At 40.6% G+C, this 24,544-nt stretch overlaps 1 protein-coding gene across 4 annotated transcripts in view; it reads right to left on the reverse strand.

The window, feature by feature from the left end:
- Nucleotides 1-24,544, reverse strand: part of bnc2 (basonuclin 2) — a 168,706-nt gene that overhangs the window by 16,014 nt on the left and 128,148 nt on the right. The gene's annotated exons all lie outside the window — the stretch shown is intronic.

A 24,544-nucleotide genomic window follows, 5' to 3' on the forward strand; every position in this document is an offset into this window, starting at 1 on the left:
TTCATGCTAATGTAAGGTTATTTTTGAAGATGTTTAAGGTTATATTCCTTTCATTGCACAGCATAGATGATTGTTGTGATTTTATGGTAATGTTTTCTAAAAGCTGGATGGAAACCATATGAGGTTTAAAGGGTCGTGTTGTTTGCCAAATGAAGCTGTGGCTTTAGGTAACAATAGTTACTCTTGAAAACAGAAAAAAAAACATCATTTCAACAAAATATAATTGTTATAACTTTCCGCCTTTGTTTTTTGTGCATTTTAGGGCTTGGCAAAAATAAGAAGTCAGTTTCTAGCCAAAGATACCCTGACAGTCTGCTGGGAATTAGAGATTAATCCAAATACAGCACAAAACTTGCCCAGTATTTTTTAGAGATGTGCTGTGAACGGTTTAAAAATAAGAAACTCAGTCTCCATGCTCATGTGTACATTGTCATACATATAAGATGGGATACATAAATGTTTATGTATGTGTACAAAATGGAAATTTACAAAACAGACAGAAACATGTAGTACAAATACTACAGTTCAAACAAGCTCTTGAGGGAACAGCGGCAAGTGACATCAAGGGAGTAACGCAAGCGATGACAATTAGTCATACTGAAATGGTAGCATTTCTTATGTGCTCCTAGCTGCTGGCATCTATAAAAGATAAATGGCAACTCGGTGAGTAGAAAGCTGTAAAAACCAACATCACAAAGCACAAAGGGCCTGTAAGGAGAAAACAGAAGATAAATGTTTAAAGAGAGACAGCAAAAAAAGAGATAGCGCGAGAGAGACACAGAGGAAGAAACACAGAAAAAAATAAATAAAAGTGTGAGTGGTTTCATATCACGCCCTCAGATATACTAGAGAAATAGATTCTTCTGAGACGAAACATCAATAGTCACTGGGGTATTTGTTGTTAAATATACATTAAAAAACATTTTACACTTTCATTCTGTGTGCGCTCTGGAGTTTTAGCCTGGAGGTATGACTTTAAATTCTAGCCTGGACACTATTATTTCATACTGCACAGCCATCTGGGCATTAGTATCTCCATTTGATTTAATTGAAACAAAAAAATCAAAGCAAATTAAAAAGTGAATCTTTAAGTAGCTTCACCAACAGAAAATTCTTAAAGTCTGGTTCTAAGAAGTATACCAGTCTTTTTATAGTTTTTTAGTGACTAAAAAGGACAAATTTTTGCTTCACACTTAAATACACTAAGGTAGTCTGTTAATGCAAGTTTTTTTTAAAAAAATAAGCAAATTTCATAAGTATTTGCATTTTAAGGATAATTACTAAACTTAAGGTTATTTAAAATATATTAATGTGGGTATATGTGTCACTTTGATGATGAAATTCTAATTAAATTGGAATTGAGGTTGTTTAAGGTGCTATCTACAAAAGGTAAGATATTAACTCTTCATACCGTTTCTACATACCTCCACTTTACAAGATTTAAACTGATTAAAGTTTTAGTGGAAAGAAAAAGGAACACATATGACACAAAATATTCATGCTAGCGTTACATTACAAACAATGTTAACTGAAGTCAAATGAAATGGTGCAAAAGGGCAAACAGAGTAAAGTTCAGTTTATGTGGAAACCCAGCTGTTTTTGTCAATAATCCCTTTTAATAAAAGCCAATGCAGCTCCTTTTAACCCCCTGTTTGCTTCCACTTCACAGAAGCAACGCAACCTATAAGCTGAAGTTTAGAAAAAAATTACAAGTATTATATTAAGTTGAGCATCTGAACTGTGTTGACACACATTTGCAGACAAACACATGCCCCCACAATCTTTACTACCATAAGTCTCCCAGCTCCACTCCCCTGCATTAGCCTTGTGATGCTGCGAGAGAAACAAATATGCCATTAGAAGCACTTTTACAAGTAGGCACTCATCTTCCAATTAGCTTAATGTGGCCCTCTTCCCACTATATTTTCCAGGCGTGCCCCACCTATTCTTGTACACTCCCTCCAGTAAAATCTCATTAATCCACCCCTCCCCCCATCTCCCCCAGTGCTATGACATATTAGTCTGTCATTATGCATCCCAGAGTCCTTTAAACAATGCAGCTAAACCTCTGTTTGCCAGGTTAATGACTATTAGCCAATAATTACAGCAGCGAGACGATGGGGTACCCCGCTTTATCTGGTGGACAGCTTCTGATGTTAGTTTATTTTATCTGCCTGCCCCCGTGTCTTCCAGAATTAATCTCGCAACCAACGTATTTATTCATCTTTCTGCTGATGCAGTTTACTCAGAGTTTGTGGATGTCTCTAATCCTGTGGAGCTGGATTATTGTGTAGTTAGTGTGGAGTGGGGTATGTGTTTTTGTAGATTGCTGAAGATGAGCAAATGATGGCTGCGCTGTCAGTTATGCAATTATCAGGTTGCGAGTTTGGATGATTTTAAAAGCCAGCATCTGTAGCAACACTTGCATGTACATATTATTGTTCATGAGCATATTTTAAAAAAAGATGCCATGGACCAGTGAATTAAAATATCACAAAAATGCACATTATGGATCACAACTTGTACACAAAATCGCAGTTGGCAGATCCCTAAGCACATTATGCAACCTGTGCTGGACAATGGCTCCACCGGTTTCATACAAACATAAAGGGCAGCTCCACTGATCATGAGACAGTTCAGCAGGAAAAAAAAAGAAAGGATCAGTTCTCACAATGGCAAGGCGAACCATGGGAACCACATCGATTCACCAATCACCTTGCAGTGAACGTGATCTCCGCTAAGCCTCGAGGGAATCCCCATTGATCTCCAGTCCTGCTCTAAGATCCAGTTCCTTAAGATAAGAAAACATTCCCCGTTCCTGTGTTTGCCACTTCAAGGGAGGTTAAGCAGAAGTTCCCTGTGATCTGAGAAGGTCTTGAACTTTAACACTTCCTTTTCCATTTTCTGCCTCCCCCTCCCCCAGTCCATTTTTTTGGGCCTTTATGAATTATGCAGAGGATCTAGTGACGAGGGGGCACCGTGGGGGATAGGTTCATGCAAAGCCCACTGCCTGGAGCCATCACATCAGAGGGCAAGAGCTCCGAAGACACAAGCTGCTTCCCTATTGGCTCCCCAGTGGCAGGTCAGAGGTCATCTGTGAACAACAAGCTCTGCTGCTTTCCCTTGTGATGGACCACAGGAAAATCTCTAGCTACATAAGGACGTGGGTGGACGACATTTGCAAGAATCATAAAGGCTGAAATTTGCACTCTGTGATCTTGGTAATGTTCTCTTTTATGCTCTGCTCGTCAGAGGAATTTATTTGAATGTGACTCTTTGTTTGTTTTCAGATCTACCTAAACACTGGGTCATATCTTTATTGTAACTTTACAATATGCTTTATAGTGATGATTGTTTCTCAAGAAAACATTAAAAAAAATGTTTAATCACGATGATTAAAGAGCAACCATTCCTGTGGTCCAATGTTTAAAAAAGTGTCATTTCAAGAATGCCCATTTCAGTAAATATTTAACAAATTAGCCTATGGTTAGTTGTGTATTTCTTTGACAGAGGGGGAAATGAGAATTTAATAGCAGCAGCCAACAGTATTTTGTAGCTTAAAGCTATTTTCAACAGCCAAGACACAGGTCAGAAAAATGTTTTTACAGTTCTTTTTGATATCTTGATTTCTGACCACACCTTTTGTTATTATTGTTGATGTAATTTTCTTGAGATCATGATTGATTATTTTGTTATCTCAAGAAACTAAAGCTTTAAATTATTTATTTATTTTTTGAGATAGTGACACCACAGTCTTTTGAGGGAAAAAAAAACATTTTGTTTTCTCAAGGTAACAGGATGATCTTGGTGATTTTTGTGTTACACCCAGTTTCATCATTTAGTACTGCCGTTATGACACTTGGAGATGATCTATAGCAGTAATGTGTTGATCAATGATGGTGGTTCCTTGATGTGACTTTTTTAGTTTGAATCAGTTGCCAGCATGGCTGACCTGATTTCTGATGAAGAAGTACAACTTTTGGATATACTTTATTTTGAAAAAAACAAACAAACAAGCATTTCTAGATCAAGCTAACTAAATATATTACCTATACTATCTAGAGAAGACAATCTTGGTTAGAAACAAATTACTCAAACGGGATGTAATGTCAAGAAAAGAAATGTCCAAACATGTCCTCTTTAGACTTCTGTGCATTTCAGTTCTCTGGAAAAAGAATACTATATTGGTGGTCTTTATTATCAACCTAATTGTGTGAGTGGCATATCCTGGAAATAAATGTAACATAATACGTTATACACGCTTTTGTTTACTTTAAAGTGAACTATTTTTCTTGATATTTATTTATAAAATAAAAAAAGAAATCCATGCAAACACAAAAGCAGAGCTTATCAAATCCTGTTCCCCATTTAAAATTCTCCCCCTTTAAAACACAACTGATGTGAAAACAGAGATGACTCCATAACCACCAACTCATATTTCTGATGAGAACATGGAGCAGCCAGAGTTAGTTCCTGCTTTATCATTTAATTAAGAACCGTGCAAAGGGCAACGGCTTGGTCAATTTTATGCTCCTCGCTGCATCGGAAGACTGTTTGCCGGTATAAGTAAATGTGAAAAGGCCACAGGGCTTTTTCTGCTATACCAGACACACTGATCAGCTAACAGGCCACAAGATACCCTGCCTTCACCTCTCAACCTGATTTAACTCGTGGCTTTGGTTAAAAATTCATGACTGTGTGTTAGTTGTTGCTAAGGGCACACTAATCGACTGGAGTGAGATTTATCGCGCAGTTCTAGGCTGTGAAGATGGAGAGGGTGGGGGGTGGGGGGTCAGGAGGTTATTATTTTGTTGAAGACTCTAACACAGACAGTTGAGTCACAAACTGGCATCCACTGGGTTCCAGGTGGCCTTTTCCCTTTGTTTTTCCTCTCTCTCTACTGACTTGTCTTTTTTATTGTTTTTTTTTTTTAAACAAATGTCTTTTAAGGACTCCCAACTTCTGAATCATCTGACTTCCACCCCCTCCATCATCATCATTTATGTTCAAAAGCTGTCCCTTGGCATCTTTAAAAAGTGGACAGGACAATCTTCTGGCCACAGCCCAGCAGAGGTGCAGCAGGGGCAGCACATGGAAGCCATTACAGGTCCCAATTCACAGCAGAGCAAAGTCGGCTGTTCTCCGAGTTCAGAACCTCTTAAGAACCGCTTCGCAGAACTAACATGCGAGCAGCATTTGGTTCTGTGCTGATGTATTGATTCCTTGTCTCTCTGCACAAAGCACACAATACCACAATAGTGTCGTCTTACCTCACCAAACTGCGTTAAGGAACCGTAACCGTGGTCAATGTGGAAAGCGCAGCAGACCTAGCACGGAGCTAGAGGGGATGCCTCTGAGAAGAGCGGAGGACAGATAGAAGCAGCGAGGGATTGTCTGATGTTTCACATTAATTGAGGATGATTCGTGTGATCTCTCAGGTCTGGATACAGCAGCCAGGTCTGTCGTTGGCCTGGGAGACAGATGTGGGGGCCTCTGTGCTTCCTCCAGGGCCAATGGAGAGCAGTGAGGCGGCTGAGAAATGGTCTGTCCATTCACTGTGTGTGTGTGTGTGTGTGTGTGTGTGTGTGTGTTGGTAGAAAGGCTTTTCTCTCCCACTTATATCACATCTCCTTTGTCTTGATTACTATTTTGGCAGGGGGCCGTAGCAGAGTAGGTGCATTAACATATGCTCACAATTTGCTCCTTGGCTATGTTATTGTATGGTTGCACCGTGTCTTGGTGGATCAGTCATTTCTGCTTCTCTTTTGTCTTATATGATGTCTATTAAGAAGCAAAATAAAAGAAGTCTTTGTTCAGCACCGCAGAATAAAATTTAAACTGGGCTTCAGCGCTTCAGCAGATAATAATATCTGTAAAATGGTAATAATTGCATCACCAATTGCAAAAAAAAAAAAGTAATAATTTTTTTCTGAATTTTTCTATTTACGGCACCTTTTAAATTCTGATCTATGCGCATTCAAAAGAATGTACACATCACTTTCGCATCCCAGAGTAATTTGTGAATGAATAATGGATTTGCAGTTTAGGTAAACCTTCCAAGTCATCTTGTTTTCGGTCCAGCAGGGAACAGATAGAGGTGTCTGTAACATGCAGACACGCTGCATTAGAAGAGCTTTTCGTCTCTCTCCTGTGCTTTTGCTGTGCAGAATGCAGGAAGAGAAAGAATAAGCTAATGGACTCTTTATTTAATGTGATCAGAGCCATTATTGACATGCTGCCAGGAAGATGCAAGACCATTAACTCAAGTCTCTCATGCTCTCTCTCTCTCTCGCTCTCTCTCTCTCTCTGGTACCTTTCCTCCACCCCACTCTTTTCCCCGACAATTTTTCACTGCCTGACTGAATAAGGTGGAGAGGAAGGGCCACAAGGATGTATTGGCACCCTAAAGGAATCTGTGTCCGTCATGTTAAGTACAAAACTATGACACAAGCAGGAGTTGACAGCAAGTGACAGGTGCTCAAGAAGAAGTAAATATCTGAATTCATACAATAAATAGATTTATGGAACACAATTTCATGCAGAAGCCTCTGACAATTTTATGACTTCATAACATATCATGCAAATTTAATGTCTTAGCATTTTTCTCAACCAGATGTCACTCATGTTTCTGTCTGTTTACTGTAAATTTAAACTACCTGATAAAACAAAAGTCTATAATACATCGTTGACACAACACCTAAACACACATGTGATTGCCTTTACATTGTATTTCTGCACAGTTTCAGTTTTTTCAGTTTCATCAAGAAAAAAATAAACCAGTAAAAAGCTTGGATGTGCAAAACAGTGTTGCATTTCTGAATAAAGTTATTTTTGACTACAAACAAAAAGTAATAATAACAACTTACATTAGAGGTTAAAAGTAGATACTAAATGTTTGTTTCTTTGTTGGAGATAAAATCAAACATTTGGGTATGAGAAAAAAAAGACTTGTTATCAAACCATAATGACATTAGGTAGTTTTCTGCACAAATTTGATTAGAAGGTCTAAATTGGCTGTGCTAATTAGGAAACATGTTTTTGCTTGTTTAGAATAGATTTTTTTTTCTCTATCAGAGTAAAATAGAGCAGTGATTGGGCAAATTGGTCCCAGTTTGCACATATTTCAAAATTTCCTCCATGGAATTGTAACGAGGGATGTATGCTGATTTGATCTTGGCTACAGATGGTGACAGCTGCAGTGGAACTAAAGTATGCATGTGACTTATAATAATAGGGATAATAAAATAATAATTGCATAACATTTTGATAAGAGTTAACAAAATTGGTAGGGTGAATTTGATGTATGTTCACAAGAAATAGCAGAAAAACTTGTAATACATATATGAGACACAAAAGAGCAAAGCACCTATCTATCTCTGGGGGCCAGAAGGTTCATGTCAGTCATCTAAAGGATGTTCTTCTTGCTTATATGTGTATGTCTGTGTTTGTATATCAGGGAACTGTGCTCAGGTCTTTTGAAGCATGGTCCCAGGCCACCAGGTATGTCTGCTATTATAAGTTACAGATATTTACTGCAAAAATAAACACCATTACCATCTGGTGCCACCTTTTTGTACTGTAATACACACACCAAGCCAAGCTCTAGACCACTGATTCCCAAACCTTGTCCTCAAGGAATGTTGTCCTGCATGTTTTATCCTGGTTTTGACACACCTGATTTGTATGAGTGAGTGATTAACAAGCTTCTGTAGACATCGAAGACATGCTGGAGACCAGGAAAATGATGAAAACATGCAGCGTAGGGTTCCTCAAGGACCAGAGTTGGGAACCGCTGCTCTAGACCATAAAAACCCACAAAATTCAAAAAAATAATCTGCACTGTAACAAATCAATACACTGTTTTCAAACTCTGCGGATGTTTGTGAATAGATGCACCATAACTCCATAAATACCATGGATATTTTTGATGCAAGAAAAATGCCTCTGTGAGGGGGGAAAAAGGTAAAAAGTTGTTCGGACATCTGGTATAAAAAGTAAAAAAAGATGGGGGTCATTTAAGATTGTGAAAGTTTTTGCAGAGCCAGCAGATGTTTGATCCATCCACAGCACATCTGGTCCTCAACACACTCTATCCATTTTACTTCACTTCTCCTTTTTTTAAAGATTTTCATTGTTCCTCTTGGTCCACTAAACTCTGCACTTGCCCTTTCAGACAACAAATATTCATTTATCATCTCTTATACAAGCCACTTAGAGTAATTTAGATTTTTCTGGTGACTTATATTGTTGAAATGACTGTTTTTGCTCCTTGTCAAACATACTCTAGAGCAAAAAGGTATTTTTAAGTCAAATATGTGTTGTAAATCCAAGCAAGGATCTGCAAGCTTCAGTGGCCAATGAAGTGGGGAAATGAGAGCTGTCATTCTCACTGTAGTGGGCCCTGAGGGGGAGGTCATACAGTGCTTAACAGCTTCATTGTTTCTTTTATTGTTAGAAACAGAGATGGGTGTGTGCTCCACAAGTGTCTGAATTCTGGACTGCAACGTGACAAGAGTGCTGTCGACTCCCTCTGACTCTCCACGCAACTTCCTTTATTAAAAGTCAACTCCATGACCCAGCAGCCTGTCCCTGGAAGGCTGGGTGGCCGTGTCAGCAGGCTGGTGGGCCACACAGTGTCTGGGCCTGGCCCCGGTGACATTGGGGAAGCGGAGCCAACTGCTGCTCTGTTTGTTCAGACAGGGGATGCAAGGCCACCTGGAGGCTCAGGTCCAGGACTATCAGACAAAAAAAAAATAGGTCCATGTGTTGGTTCTTCAGATGTTGGGACAGATGGTGCATTTGTGTTTGCACTAATTATGAATGATGTTTCTATTAAAAGAGGATGTGATGACGCAATAGAAAATTAAATACTTGTTGTAATCTGATAGCAAATTGAAGATGTTTGTGCTAAAATGATAACAATGCAGCCTTATCTTGATTTAAAGCTATGTGTAATGCAATCTTCCTGTGTTTGGGTCTGCCCCGGTCTGCTAGTGCCATGCAGCACAATGCTATTGATCCCTTTAGCCTTGCGGTCTGCAAGGTTCCTTTCAGTAAACGCAATGAGCTGAAGCATCTTCCATCCCCACCCCCCTTTTCTGCCCTGTGCAGCACTACAAGCTAAAACAGCCTTCGCCGAAACTCAATACAGGCTGACTGCGCCCTAGTTGTCAGCTCGCAGCAGTGCCCTACAACATCCCATGAGGCTCTGGCTAAGTCGATTTAGTGTCAGCGCAGCATCTCACCTCGTAGACCCGTGCCAGCCTAATATGTCGCGCTAATATGTCTCTCCATAAGAATTACAAGGCTGTAAGAGGAGCCCAGATGCAATAAGTATGGATTAGCTAATGTCCAGGTTCTGTCTGTGTCTTGTTGGGATGGAAGGAGGGGTCCTAATGATTGTAATCGCGTCTAACCGGTTGTCTGGCTGTGGCTCGCAGGTGAGATAGGCGCATACAGGCTTCAGGGACTCCTAAGGAGCTCGGGGAAATAAACTTCAAGAAAGGGGGAGAGGGGGAAAGAGAGGTAACATTGAAAAAATGATTAGTGTAGAATGAGAACGATGGAAAGAGTGTGATGGGCTGTTAATGCTTTTCTTCTGACTATTGATCAACCTGCAGGGCTTGAGGTGTTTGGGTTAGAGGTCTTGGAGCCTGTTCCTTGTCTGCTGTGTGTGAATGTGTGAGCCCATTGATTTGTGTTGTAGTTGTATTGTTGCCCTGTTTGTGGGCCAAAACACCTGACAGAGGAGGAGTGGGACGAGAGCAGAGTTTGGAATGAGGAGAACACAAAAAAGGCGGGAGAAGAGGTTAGAATGCGGTCAAATAGGGATGTAATTAGGAACCATGTTACCACTAAACTCTATATATTGATTGGAGATAATTTATGCAGGCCATATCTTCCCTTCAGCAAAAGTGCCCAGGTGCTTTTAATAATTAATGCTCCATATAACTCCAACACATTGTTCCTCAGTACACATTTATACCTAGTTGGCTGATCCACATCGCTCTTCTTACTGTGTAAAGCAGAATGTTTGAACATAACATAAAGAAACTATCTATGAAGGAGGATGGAGATTGTCTTAATCTATTCATTATGATGCATATGTTGCCCCCTAAGAAAACCATGTTTCCTGTTCATAACATTTTCTGAAAATAGTTTTGATAAAACTCCACAAATTCACCAGTCTTCTTTTTAGTTCTGCTCAGTACAATCATTGAAGCTAATGTACTTCATTTTGTCCCCCAATGTCAAACTTCGAGCAGACTATAAGGCCCTTGCTACAATAACAGATATTTTGCCAAACAATCATTGTCTTTTGCAATTTGCACCTCCCGGACATATGCAAATAGACTATTTGATGAGAAAAACAAAGTTGTTTTTTTTTAACTTTTGTTGTATCTTTGTGTACGTGACAAAAATAAATTTGGGTGTAACTGTGATAACAACATTTACTTTGCAATTGTCTGCTTTGTGTATTTTGAATTGAGCTAATTGTCCTGTTTTTGTCTAGGAAAATTTGTTCTTTCGGTCACCAATACATTTCACTTCATGAGACATTATAAGATAATACATAATGCACAACCTTAAACATTTATTCATAATTATTAAAATGGTTTTGGAATATATAATTACAGCTGAAAATATTGGATTACATTCATGAAACTCTGCCCCAAATTAGCAAACCTGTCACTTAAAATTTGCTTTGTGTCAAATACACAAAACTGTTAGCCATAAATAAATTTTTAAAAAACAACACTTTCTTAATTTTTTTGAAGTGTATTCTTATTACTGTGAGGAATGCAAAAATATATTAATTCAGAGATAAATTTAAAACCTAATGTCAAAACTGAGCAGAGGTTTTTAAATGACAAAAGATGTCTCAGTATACCTGAATTCACCTTATGTACTAAAATGGTTACTTTTTGTGATGAAATGGTGGACAAAGTCAAATAAAACTTAAGCTTCAGTTGTTTTGGGAGAATTGTATATTCATATTTTCATCGTGTATTGGTCTGGCATGGGTATTTCAACATTATTTTTTTCTGAGTTCTTGTCTGGGCAGAGGATTTTTTTTTTTTTTTCAAACAGAGAAAAATATAAATTTAATGAAACTAACATTTCTTTAAGCAATGCATATAAGTTGTATTTTATTTGCAATTGTTTTTATCAAAAGTGCCTTATCAGAAGTTTAAACACTATTTTTTTATACTGACATGAATTAAGAAAACAGTATTTTCTGTACATGAATGCGCCCACAGAGACCGTACTTGTCACTGGCACAGCCTGCAGGCACATGTGGAGCTCGTGCCAGCGGCCTGCTGAGTGAGAAGACAAGTGTGCCCCCAGCTCAAGGCTGGCCACTACGCTGCACTGCTTTGATGTGTGTGTGTGTGTGTGTGTGTAGGTGTGTGTTGAGAGGCAGGTCAGAGAAACAGCAGAGGGACTGTGTAATTCTCTGACATGCCTGTGGAAAAATACAAGGATCCCTCTGACAGTGGCTGAACTAAAGGCTCAGAGGAGCAGTTAGTTTGTACAGAACTCACTGCAGACAGTGTCGGGACATATGAACAAACACCACACATGGTTACGTTGCATTATTGCTCAGAGTCAGTCTCCTTTCTGAGGTTTCTGGCGTGGTGACACTAATTCTTGAAAGGCTATGTCACTGGTATGACTACAGTCTCGCCATGTAAGGTGCAGACCTCAACTAAACTGGCATGCTGCATTGCCTAAGGCCCCACTCATAAAGAAACACATGCACACCAACACACACCATACTCACAGCAGCGCATTAACACAAGCTGTTTGGTTTTGCCGCTGGAATGCAGGAGGACACACACACACAAAAAAAAACCAAAAACATTTTGGCTCTGTGCTCTCCATGTTTTGCATAATTGCGTCTTACATTTCCTAAACAGTGATGGGAACCAGGTCTGTTGATCATTAGGTTTTGGCAGAATAACCTGCTGCCACATGTATGAGAGGAAGCAACACAAATAATGCGTGTGTGCATAAATGTAGCTGGTTGAAAAGAAAAAAAAAGAAAAAGACAAATAAAAGGACATTAAGTTTTTAAATTAGCTGCTCTTCTAATGTTAGCTCTGTGAAACAATAAGCTATAAAACAATAGTCGACGTTTCATCTTCTTATTGTCTAATCGCCCATCTGACTGCCTGTGCATTTCCCCTCTTAACCCTTGAGATACTTGCTAATGGCCCTCACAATGGAATTATTTACTACCCGTGGCAGAGGGGCAAATGGGTCAAATTGTGTGTGTGTGTGTGTGTGTGAGAGAGAGAGCACTTGTGGCCCTTGTAGTGAAGAGTGAATGAAAAGGAATGATGGAGCCATTGAAGCACACAGTGACCAAAAAAAAGAGGGAAAAAGAAGTACTGAGTGCCGCCTGCTAAAGTGAAAAATCATGCCACAGTGCCGAGGGGACTGATTTTGTCCACTGGGAGAAGTGACTACATCTACGCTGGCACTCAAGTGCTCTTAAATACCTTCCCTTTCGTATCCCCACCACCTGTTTTGTGCACATCCTTCTATCCCTACACCCCTTCTCCGTCTCTGTTTCGCAGTTGTCCCTCGCTCCAGTCCAGGTACAAATGGCTCTTTGCTGTAACACTCCCTCAGCACGTTTGTGTCCGCTCACGCTTGTCCCTGACAACGTGTAAAACAAAGAACAAAATGCGCCCAATCTGTGTGCACAAAATGCTCCTCTAAAAACACAGAAGCCTTCTGCATAAAGGGGTCAAACTGCCGTTAGAAATATCTGTGGCTCTAATTTGCCTAAGAGCTGAGGAACAACCATTGATAGAGCCTTTTAAAGCTCATCAAAGCAGGCCATGTAAAACTCAACAAGCCAAACATTAATTGTACGTGTTTCTTATTTATTTATAGAGCCTATTTGAATTTGTGATAAAAAGATATTATTAAATCATTTGTGGTAAAGCTGCACTCATTATGTTTAGTGACTGACAAGAGGGAAGAAAAGAACTTCACAGTTTCATATCCTGCTCATCCCTAATTGTGTCATGCTGAGACAAAATGCTCACTTCTTGATTTAGCACGGTGAAGTCAAAAAGCGAGCGCCGCGGAGATGAAGGCTGTCTTTGGAAAAAGGAATCAACAGTGCTGCTAGCCGTCACCTGCTGGGGTTAAACGTGCGCTTGCCAACACGTTCAGAGCGCAGATGAAGCACAAACGGCAGACAAGCCTTTTATTCTCACACCTACGGATACAGCAGCGTTTCTGTCAGCGGCGCAAAATTGTGCGCGCGTCTGTGCAGGAGCGCATGCATCGTAGACATATTTCCCCCCTCTAATTAGCACGAGGGAGTCCTGGGGGCAATCAGACTCGAGGTTAATGAGATGGGGGTGTGGTGGGGGGGGGGAGGAACGGAAAGAGACAAGGTAGGGGTGGCAAGTAACGCGTAGCATGCTGCTTTGGTGCTACAGTCTAATTCTCCCTTCTTATCATGCTGTCACCCTGAAGGGGCATCACCCTCGTGGCGCCCACGCTGACGTCCCGGCCTGTGACATGTGTGCGTGCGTGCAGGCTGTGAAAGTGTTCGCATCTCCGCACCCCGGTGATCCTTCTATCCACTTTTGCCTCGCATTATCTCTTCCCTCATATCTCTTTCTCTCTGAAAGGCCCAGATGTGACAGCGTGTTTCCCATAGCAAAAACAGAGCTGCCACAGTGGTCCTGGCATCTGTCTGATCTCAATTGGTGTGCGGCGGCGCTGGTGGGGAGAAACGCACGGTCTGTAGCAGATGTCATCGCCGAGGAGCGCCCAGGCAGACTGAGCGCCGTATCGCACTGTGAGCTCCCCTTATCTCCAGCACAATTTATCCTCTCAGTGCTTTTTATGTGGAGAACAGAACCAGTTATCAGTTATCAATAACAGCAAGTGTTTTACAATACACAACAGTTCTGTGGTCATCCGCACATTTTGCAACACTTCTTAATTAATACTCTTTTGTATTTATCTATTTAAAAGCTTTTTCCTTTTGATATTTTGGGAGGTTTTTTTTTTTTTTTTTTGTATTTTCAGTGTCTCAAATGTGCTGAAAACAAGCAGTTTTATGATTTGCACATTAGCACCGACCCTACTAGACACTGTTACACAAATGTAAGGGAGTTCAGTAAACTAAATATATTTTTTCTAAATGCGGTCTCAATAAAGATATTCATTGCAATGTCATGAAGACCATCCCCCCCCCCAAAAAAAAAATCATTAAGTAAGAAACAAAATTGGCACTTTTTTTTTTCTTATTTTGATGGTTAATGTGTCCCTAAATTAGAAATTTGGAAGCAAAACTTGTGATTGGATCCCAGATTCCTCGTGTGTTTGTTTACCTACAGAAACAGCCAAAGTGACAGAACACAGGTCAACAATGGTGACAACCTTGAAAGAAACATTTAAGATGGAGATGCTTGACAATTTTAATGCACTGGAATGCATTTAAACTCCCATTTGTTGAGTAAACTATACAAATATAATTGCTCTGTTAACACTGAGTGCATTTCAGAATTGCATATGAATATATCAGAAAAAGTACTGGTATAAACTCTTTTGCCCCATTTTAGATAGTTCAGGATAACCTTTTCATGTTTGATTTCATAGTTTGCAATGAGTGCCTTTAACAGTTCAGAATTAGTAACACAAATTGTAAGTCAGATCCTTTATTTGAGAATTTATTTTTTCCATTACCAACTTTTGTCATCCAGCATTACAGTCTAAAATTGTTTTCAGCTCCTGAATTACTCCAAGTATACTAATGTAAAAAAATAATAAAAATAGAAATCCTTTGCTGTTTCTCATTTCTTTATATTTTGCTCTAAAGGAACCAGACTTTCTTGTGATCTTGGCTTGAGCAATAGTGCTCCAAGCTTTTTGAAGGTCTTGCAGAAGATTTTTGAAAACCACACGGTATTTGTTATATTTGTTACAGCAAGCCATAACAAATGATGCTTAGGACAACTTGAAAATCTAAGTGAGACTGAGGAAAAAATACACATTAAAAAGACTTTTGCATAATGATTTAGACAACTGGCTTTTTTTTTTTTTTTTGTCTGCATCTTTTTCAGCATCCCATCTTATAGTCCTGGAACAGGCTTGATGTTCTCCATGTGTTTAGTTAACCTGCTCTAGTCAGTCTAATGGGAATGGTGGCCCTTGTGACCCTCGCTCTAATCATTATGTGACGCAGGACCGGGGAGGCTAAAAGAAGATCCTGCATTATTAAAGAAGAGTGCTGCCATTAGAGATATTTGCACAAAAGAATGACTCAATCAAACTATGGCACAGGTACTGTAAATACACACTCATCATTGTGCCTAAGGGCAAAGAAATATTAAAATAATATTTCTAAAAGGAAATTATAATTAAATAACTTTTTTGAAGCCCTGTTTTCAGTCATTTTTAGATTTATGTTGTTGGAGTTGTATTATAGTTCACCTTTATGTCATATTCCAGGAGACTCCGGGGCCAAATTCATCCAAGCAAAACATTGCTTTTGTTCAGAGATTAAAGACACGGGCTTCAGATGTACTTCACATTATCAGTCTGTCACTGCTGCATGTCGCACCGGGAATACAAGTCATTTTTCTCATATGTCTATGAAGACAGCAAAACATTCCCCATAAAGCCTTTTGGCTCATGTCTGTACCTCCTATCCATTAACAACAACACCAGTGCACAGATGTAAAGAGTAACAGCTCAGAGAGGAAAAAAAAACAAGGTAAAAGATGAGAGAAAGGAAAACAGACGGGTAGTGCTGCTCACAAGCATTACTTGTCAATTTACAGCCATTGCTCCCTGAACCGCACCATATAAATTTTCAGTGTGACATCCGTTTCTACTGCTTCCAAGCCGACTCAAGCTCCGTCCCACCAGATCCTCTCCCCAGACACATACTTGGAAACCTCAAGTACAGACACTGGGCCAAATGCAGGCTGCTTTTACTTTCATTTATTTATTTTTCAGGTTTTGAAATATCTTTTTCTTCTGCATTTGAATCAGCATGGGACAGTATGAATGGTTGGGCTGACGTCTCAGAGGAGTGCTTCTTTAGTGTATTTGATGAGGCTGCCATCACGCACAAAGGCAGTGTGTATCTGCACATGGATTTGCTCACATCTATGGAATACAGGGTCTGTAAATCAGGGGTTAATTTTGTGTGTGTGTAAGTGAGTGGGTTGTACATGAAGAGAAGGGCCAAAGAGCACCTGGGAATGTTGCGTATCCAACCAACTGAGAGACAAAGAGCAGGATGGAGCGCAGTGCTTGGCACTGCTCATCCCTGAGTGATGGTAGTTCCTCAGATATGAGACACGACATCCCTTTAATCTCTTCGATACTTAGACATAAAAATGGAAGAACAGCCAAAGAGGAAGGGACCAAAGCAGAAACTTGTTCGCTCATGTGCCAGATTTTTTTTTTTGCATCACTTTTATTTCAAGGCTGACAATAGTACTCACCCGCAAGCTAACATGCTCATAAAGGATAAAAAGGATGAGTTGACTCACGCTGAACATGACTTATGTCTTGATTGGCTCTCTGCGAGCACAAGAATTCTCTGTGGCTTTCTAGACAAGACTTATAACAAGAATATCTAACCTCTAGCAAGTCATTCATGAAATGTCACCCGTATAAAAATAACTTTAATGTTTCCTTTCTTTAAGTCTTTGCCTCCAATGAAAAAAGCCATAGGCAGAGAAAGGCATCTACAAAGAAAACATTCCCCTTGAAGGAGTACGAGCTGAAGTGCATGTGCTAATATAAGACTGTGTTCTACGTGCAACACCTGTTTTGACTTAAAACTTACAGGCCAGTAGTTAGATTAGCAAAAACATGCCCATAAAGGGAGAAGGTGGCTGAACTGACGTTCAGATAACAACTGAGAAAAAAAAAATGACTGCGTTTATTTCAAAGAGCTGAAACAACTGATGTGGTCATAATGCTGAAGAATTCATTCCAGTGCTGCACAAGGGAGAGAAGCTCAAGAAAAGCTCCTTAAACTGTCTATTTTTAGCATGTAAATCACACTGCGTTAAAAAAGAACTTGATTTTTGAGTGATATAGATTTCTGAAATAATCTTTTTACGGATGTTAATCATGAGCAAATTGAGTCAAAGATCCACCTCCTAGCACACGTTTACAGTCAGATAAACTGTTATTAAATAAAATTTCTTAGATTTCTTTTATAGGAAAAAGGCACTTTTTTTAGCTTTAACTCTAAAGAAAAAGAAGTTTGGTACTTTCAGTGACATGTTCCGTGTTCAAGCCTGGGAATCTGGGAAATCAGTGGAATCTAGGCCTTTCCTGAGGGACACAAGGTGTACAGCTCACAGTACTAAGGAGACTTGATCTAGGTCTGATCCTAGGAATTTTACCACCGTAATTAGGTTTGTCAGCTTGGCAAAGTAAGAAAACGCTTTGTACTGTGTCACCTCAACAGGCTGGATTTTTGTCAGGGATCAAGACGAAGACAGCACACCCCATACCCAAGTAGGCCTCCACTGCTTGACAAAGGTGTGATTGGATTCTTAACATGAGGCAATGGCTCTGACAAAGTCTTTGTCGACTTGTCAAGGCCCTTTTGGCACGTTGTTCAGAGACTTGCTGTGATTTTAGTGTCAGATCACAGGGTCTGCGCTCTGGTGGCAAAAATCTTGACAGGAAATCAGGGAAGAGGTTAACACCTCACACTGCCATTGTCTTTCATTGTGAAGCAAGCTTCATGCTTGAAACACGGGCAAATAGTAACCAAACACGAAGCTCTAAACTTTTGCTTGATGAGATATGCTGCACAACTCACTACATAAACATAAACATGACTGAACGCACACACACACACACACACACACACACACACAGCCACGCGACTGTGGTCTCCTAGTAATAGCTCTGTACCTCTTGGGGCCTTGTGCTGAGTGTTCCCGCTCTTATCTTTGTTTATTTGGAGGCCAGATCATCATGTACAACTGTGTGTGGACGCCTGTGCACGAACTCTTGCAACAAGGTTGTTTAGAGTGCACATGTAAGTAAGAATGCAAGAGTGTGTGCGTACCAGGGAGGTGATAAGGCGCTGCCTGGCACCAAAGTAACAACTGGCACTGAGCCTTAAGATCCTAAAGATGAGATTGGGGGCCTTGACATACTTCTCTGTGTCCATGTTTGCAAGCGATTGGGACCTTGCTGATGTGCATGCACTTGTATTCATTTGGATCAGATACACCGACTTGACTAGGGGGTATACAGTTTTATACTCGGGACTAATAGGTGGCGATAATGTGCTTGTTTGTCAGCTGCCCATAGAAAAGATCAGCAGAAAAAAACTTGGACTGACTGCTCACCAAGATTTTGACGATTCCTAGTGATTAGATATACTACTGTACACTACTTCCTCTAAAACAAGCATTAATTGTTTTGTTGTATTTTTTTTCTCTCTCGTTTTAGTCATGGTCATCTTTGTCTGTTTTGTGTTTGGTGCAACTTTTTGAATGGGAATTTAATTGTTGCTGCTGGTGCACATAGTTCACGCAGACACAAAAATGTGCTCCACACAACTGTCTGCAAAGGAATCCTTGCAAACAGGTAGAGAAACCAAAATGTATAACAAAAAACTTGAAAATGTTAGATTGGACTATGAATTTGTTTATTACACACTTTCTCACACACACTCAAATACCGGAGACAACAGAGAGAAGAGTACGTCATTAGTGCTTACTGTCGCAAATTATGCTTACATGTGTGTTTCTTGAGCATGTGTCTGTGCTCTCCGAGACCAGTCGCCTGTAGCAGTCTACTGATTCTATCCTCGGGAGACCCCAGTGTTGTCTCTGTTGATTATTGCCTTTACCTTCCAACACATACACACAGTCAAAGCAGAACTGTGGGAGGCAACAACGTGGACCTGTATTTTCTACAACAAAATTCGGGACTTAAAGGTCTTAGAAATGCCACTGGCAGACAGAGCAATGAGTGCTGGGAACTGATGCATCATCTGGTCTTAAAACATCATTTCTGGTGACCCTGTATCATATTCCATGTAAGTCTGCTGCATTCAGCCCACAGAGAGCAATGTGCCAGTGACAGCACAGCTCACTTGGTGGTCCAGCACTCAGCCACTTACCCATTTATTAAGACGGTCTTTTAAGAGGACGAAGCCAAGCATATGCTCAGTGCAGAAATGTGTATTTTTTCCTCACTTTTACAAGAGCCGTTTTGTAGGCAGCCCAAGGGCTGGCATTTACCAAGGCTCTGTGTGTGTCTCTCCCTGTTAGGTATCCATTTATTATCCATTTATTACAACTATTAGTCCCCTTCTTTGCCCCCCTCTCTATATCGCTCTCACTCTGCTTCACCTTACTGAAATTCAAATAAACAATCAGGATAGCACCATGCTGAGGAGCTTTGTAATGAGCTCCTAATTAGCCACTCCAAACACAGAGAGCAGCTGCTTCACGCCTCGTTTTCTGCACTCATCTGTGTAAAACTGGATGAATTGATTCTATTTGCTCACCACTTAATGCACTGATTGTATATTGGCATATTTGAGGATAAAAACGAAGAAAAAATGCTTTCAGCCTGCACTGGATGCTAATACTCATTACAGTTTGAAAACAGGCTGACCTACGTCGGAGTTTGACTTTTGGAGTTTCTTAGCTCCTTCACAGCGAAGAGCACAGCTTTGCTTTTGCACTGCACTTTCACTCTGCAACCCCTCTCCTCCACTTTGCCCCTCAGACCTCCTCTATCCACCTCTCCACTCCTGTCTGAGGTGAAGCGAAGCCAGACCAATCGGTAGGGGAGAAGCAGTGTCTTTCTTTAGCCCTGAGTGTGGTTGTGCGGAGGGCATGTGGATAGTCATCACCTTCTCCTCACACCTCCATGACAGGTCATGCCACTTAATAAAGGCACTCAGGTACAACACATCAAATTGAGGGAGGAAAACAAAAGAGGATAGGGGGAAAACAGGAGAAGCACGAGGCGTGGAGCTGTGCAACCAAGCCAGTGGGCTGGTAAGGTGCTAACGTCTCTGAAAATTGCCCAAAATTCTAAGTTTGAATCCAAACCCAGAAGCTGAACACATTACTTTTGTATTCTTTAGTGCAGTTCCACAGGTGCTTCAGGGCTGTTGCTGGTTCATGATGGGGTCAGTTCGCCTCCTTTTAACCACTGCTGCCCAACTTAGAGCTACAGCACAGAGCGGGCTGTGTCCTTTTTGCCAGTGACACCACAGCCTCGCGCAGGAACAGAGGAAGTTAAACACAGCTGGAACCATGGGTGAAAAACGAGACGGTGAAAGACACAGCGCAAAGCACAACTGCAGCAGTCACCAGTGTGTGGTTCTGCCTGCCTGTGTGTATGTGTCTGTGTGTGAGGTCCTTCTGTGTGTGTCACACTCCTCTCCCTCCACCAGTTTGCCGAGCTCATTTCCTCCACAAGCTGCCTCCCCGCTACTTTATGAGTGAGAGCTTCTACAGCTCTCACCTCAGGACACACTTCAGTGTCTAAATGTTTCCATTTGTGTGGGAAGTGACATACATTCACTCACACCGTAGGGCACCAACACATAACTAACCATGTTGCTTACAAGCATTAGCAAAATGAAAGTGATTGGTTGAAATGTGTGCTCTCCGTGTGAACAGGATTCTTTTGTATTTAAACATAACACCTGAAGATAATGAAGGGGAGCAGATGGAGACATTAAAGCAATAGTTCAGATTTTTTGGAAGTGTGGTTCTGTGAAAAGATTATAAACAATTTATGTCCTACCTGTTGTAGATGCCTTTTTGATTGACCTCACTTTAGTGAAACAGAGACGCATTTTGACCAGGTTAATGATCTAACACTATGTATAAATTTTTACACCATGAGTTTGTGCTATTCTAGCCACCTCTATTAGCACTAACAAATAACCATAGTGTCTATGTAAAAATCCATGTAATGTAAAACTGACAGTAGCATACAGAATTGCTTGAAAATGGCAGAAGTTCACTTTGGTTTTTGTCTTGCTCAGACTAGCTGTTAGCTTATCAAACTGGTAAAAACTGAACTTTGTGTCTCCAAACTGAGGTCATTCAAGAAGCTATCCACAACAGGTAAGATATTAATTTTTGATATATTTTGCCACTGAACTCCACATGAGGAGATCAATTTATATATATATATATATATATATAGTGAATTAGGGAGTGCTGAAACCTTTCTTTGTCTGTCTGATCCCAGGGAGCCAACACTCCTAATTCACAACACCAGTAATTTCCACAGCTCTCCTAAACAATTCAGTATGACAATCAATGCGGGACTAGAATCTCTTGTGTGGATCGATACAGTGGGATGCTGCTGGACAAACCAGTGCTACATGAGATCAACACCTTCCCACACCGTCATTAGTGTCGCTGACCTTGAAGTAAAATTCAATTTCCCTCTGCAACAACAACCCACCCTCTCCACCCCCCACTGAGAAGCTGCTTCAGAATTCAGAAGCCATTTCCTCCCCCCAGCACAGGCAAGACAGGATATTATAACTTTTGAAAAAGATATATGAAGCAAGGGATGCTGACAGAAAAAATCGAGGGATTTTGTTTGAAGAGGTAATTATAACATAGGCCTCTAGAAAGTAAAGAGGATAGAGCTCGGCTGAGGTAAATAAAAATTCCTAATAACAGGCTGGCAGACCTTCAGTTTCAATTAGGGTGCAGGGATGACTATGGGAGCTTCTCCCAGGAGGCTCCACAGCGGCAGCAAGGACCTGCTGAGAGAAGTTTCCTGGGACGCTTAGTAAAAAGAGAAAGGCAAATGCAGTGAGAGAAACAGAGGTCTCTTATGCTGATCAGAGTCGAAGAGGAGGGGGGGGGACCTGGGTGTTCAGGATCAGGAGAAAGAGGGAACCCCATTAATATACTCAGAATATTCCTTTTTATTCTAATTACAACATGCCAGCGTAGCTTAGGGGAAAAAAGAGAAGGGCATTGGTGGCTCTTTTTTCACACTTTAGAAGTGGACAGGGGTAGCTGCTTTTCTCAGAAGAAGAGTGAAGGCAGGTTTTGTGTGTGTAATAGGGTGTGGTGGGGGCCATGGGAAGAGACGTAGCCAGGGAATCAAACCAGCATCTCGGATAAAGCTGCCAGATTGGCTGGATGGCTTTGAAGTCAGCCTTATCACTGGGCTTTGTGAGGGAAATGGATAAGAAGGTGGCGTTCTTATACTCAGTGTGTGTGTGTGTAGCTTAGCTTAGAGAATAAACCCCTCCTGGGATTCCACAGGAGCTCCTAGACCTGATGATGTATGTTAAACGTACCTATTTTCACCTCCGATGTTTGCCCTGCACGGCAGGTGAACTCCCCAGTCAGATTTTACTAAAGCAACACCTCCAACAATTGCACACTCGCGTATGCCTGCTACTTCGTTTCTGCACTGAAGATTTTTATATTTGATCAAAAGCTGAATTTTCCATCTTAAGTTAAAATACAATTTTTGAATTTACATGTGGCTACCTAGTTTTTTAAGTTATTGTCTCTTTTAAATAATTTAAAATGCTGTATAATCCACAATTCTGGATCACATTTTAGCTCCTGCTCTGAATGAAATAAAATTTAAGTCAAAGAGACGTTTAGTTACTATTCCAAATATTTCATAAAACAGATATTTAAATGTATATGCAAAGGAAAAGAGCTGCACAACACATGAAGACTTTGGAGACCTTTTTTTTCTAATTAACGAGGAAGCAAACAATTGTTAATAGAAAAAAATATTGTGCACTTGCAGTTTTGTGCAATTTGTAAAAAAAAGGGAAAAAAAGGAATTAAAAGTAAATTTGACTAATACTGACAAAGAAAAGCAAGACTAAATGATAAGTATTACAAAAAAGGACGTAGCCATTCATTGTAGTGCTTCATGGACAGACACATATAAATGTTTTTTTTAAAGAAACGTGTGCTCAGCCACTTTTATAGGATAACAAGCAGACGTGCTAAAACCAACTAAACATGAAAAATAATGGTTTAATATAATCATTTTAGCGCTATTATTTTTGTCTCAGTTTTGAACTTGTGAGGCCTTGTTGAAACTACGGCAAAATTCAGACTGCCTTCCAAATCCAATATAAAGGGAATTATTTCCCAAATTCCTGCATACAACGTAACCTGCCCATAACCTTGCTTCTCCAGCTTGAATTCATTTGAGGCCTGGTTTCAGGATCGGGGAGTGAGGGACTGAGGATTTGGCATGGGCAGCACTTGTGTAAGGGGGCTCGCTGTGCGATATGCAGGCTGCGAGAGAAGTGACAGTCAACAGGGTCACTTCCTTTTTACCTTTGTTATTATAATATATTCAGTGTTTTTCTATAAATATGGTGTTTGGTGGGGTTTAACACCATGCATAAAACGCTGTTCTACCTTTCTCTGATGGGTCTCCTTATCTCAAATCATGTCAGTTTATCTGTAGCTTGGTAAGAGGTAAAAGTTCGAGAACAAAAAGGAAAAAGACACCCGTAAAAGCTCAAGGGAGGACAACAGTGTGTGCATGTGTGTGCTCATGCAGAGGGGGTGAGATTCACCTTGATTAAGTACACCGGCTGTCTTTGAAGTGTTTGGAGCCCAGCACGGCCAGCGCAGAGCCAACCGTAAGCCTTCCAGCAAAAAATTGAGCCTGACCTCCCCACCAAATCATAACCATATGAACATAAGAATTTCCACCTCAGGAGAACGCTCTCTCCCCCGTCCATCTCCCAGGGTGAGGCATTAAGTAGTGATAACAGAAAACAGGTTCTGAGAGAGGGAAGGTGATGGAGGGTGGACGGGAGGACAGGAGGAAAATAGGGGTTACAAGTGTGCCGTACCGAGGAGATTGGAGCGAGGGGATTTTGTCCAAAAAATGTTGTTGCGCGGAGTCTGACTACCTAAAATGGAAGTTTCTCAGGCAAGGATCAGGAGATGTGGTGACCTTCACAACTGACAAAGCAAGAAGCAGGAAAGGCAGACAGGCAGAGCAGTGAAAGAAAGAGACGAAAAAGATGACAAAAATTTTGAAATGTGACTCTAACTCAATAAATACCCTCCTGAACCACCATTTGGGATGCCAAGTTTTACCTTACTGAGGCCCACCTGCAACTGGGAATGGTTTCCAGTCTTACACAAACTCTGTTGTACCCTAATCCATGTAATTACAGCCAATATTCAACATGTGTAAGTACATATGTACAACATTACAGTAAAAAAAAAAAGGAAAAGAGCTGCAGCCTTCAAACACACCCCAGAAAACTTCACCTTCTTCCAGCGTTCAGTGTGTTTCCAGAAACAATACAATTACCATACAAGTAAATAAATAGGAGAAAAGGGTCTTTTATTTTGTAATTAGCTTGAAACACATCCCCATGCACAGCCATCTGCCACTCAAACAAAGCCCCATGTTGGCGAGCCGTTGGGGTGGACGAGTGTGATTTTGTGGCTCTGCGTGTGTGTGCCTGATAGCTTGAATAAGCATTCCTGCGACTGTGTGTGCAATTAGGGTTTCGGGCTGTTTG

The sequence above is a fragment of the Kryptolebias marmoratus genome, linkage group LG3, assembly GCF_001649575.2.
Source record: "Kryptolebias marmoratus isolate JLee-2015 linkage group LG3, ASM164957v2, whole genome shotgun sequence".
In the NCBI taxonomy this organism is placed as follows: Eukaryota; Metazoa; Chordata; class Actinopteri; order Cyprinodontiformes; family Rivulidae; genus Kryptolebias; species Kryptolebias marmoratus.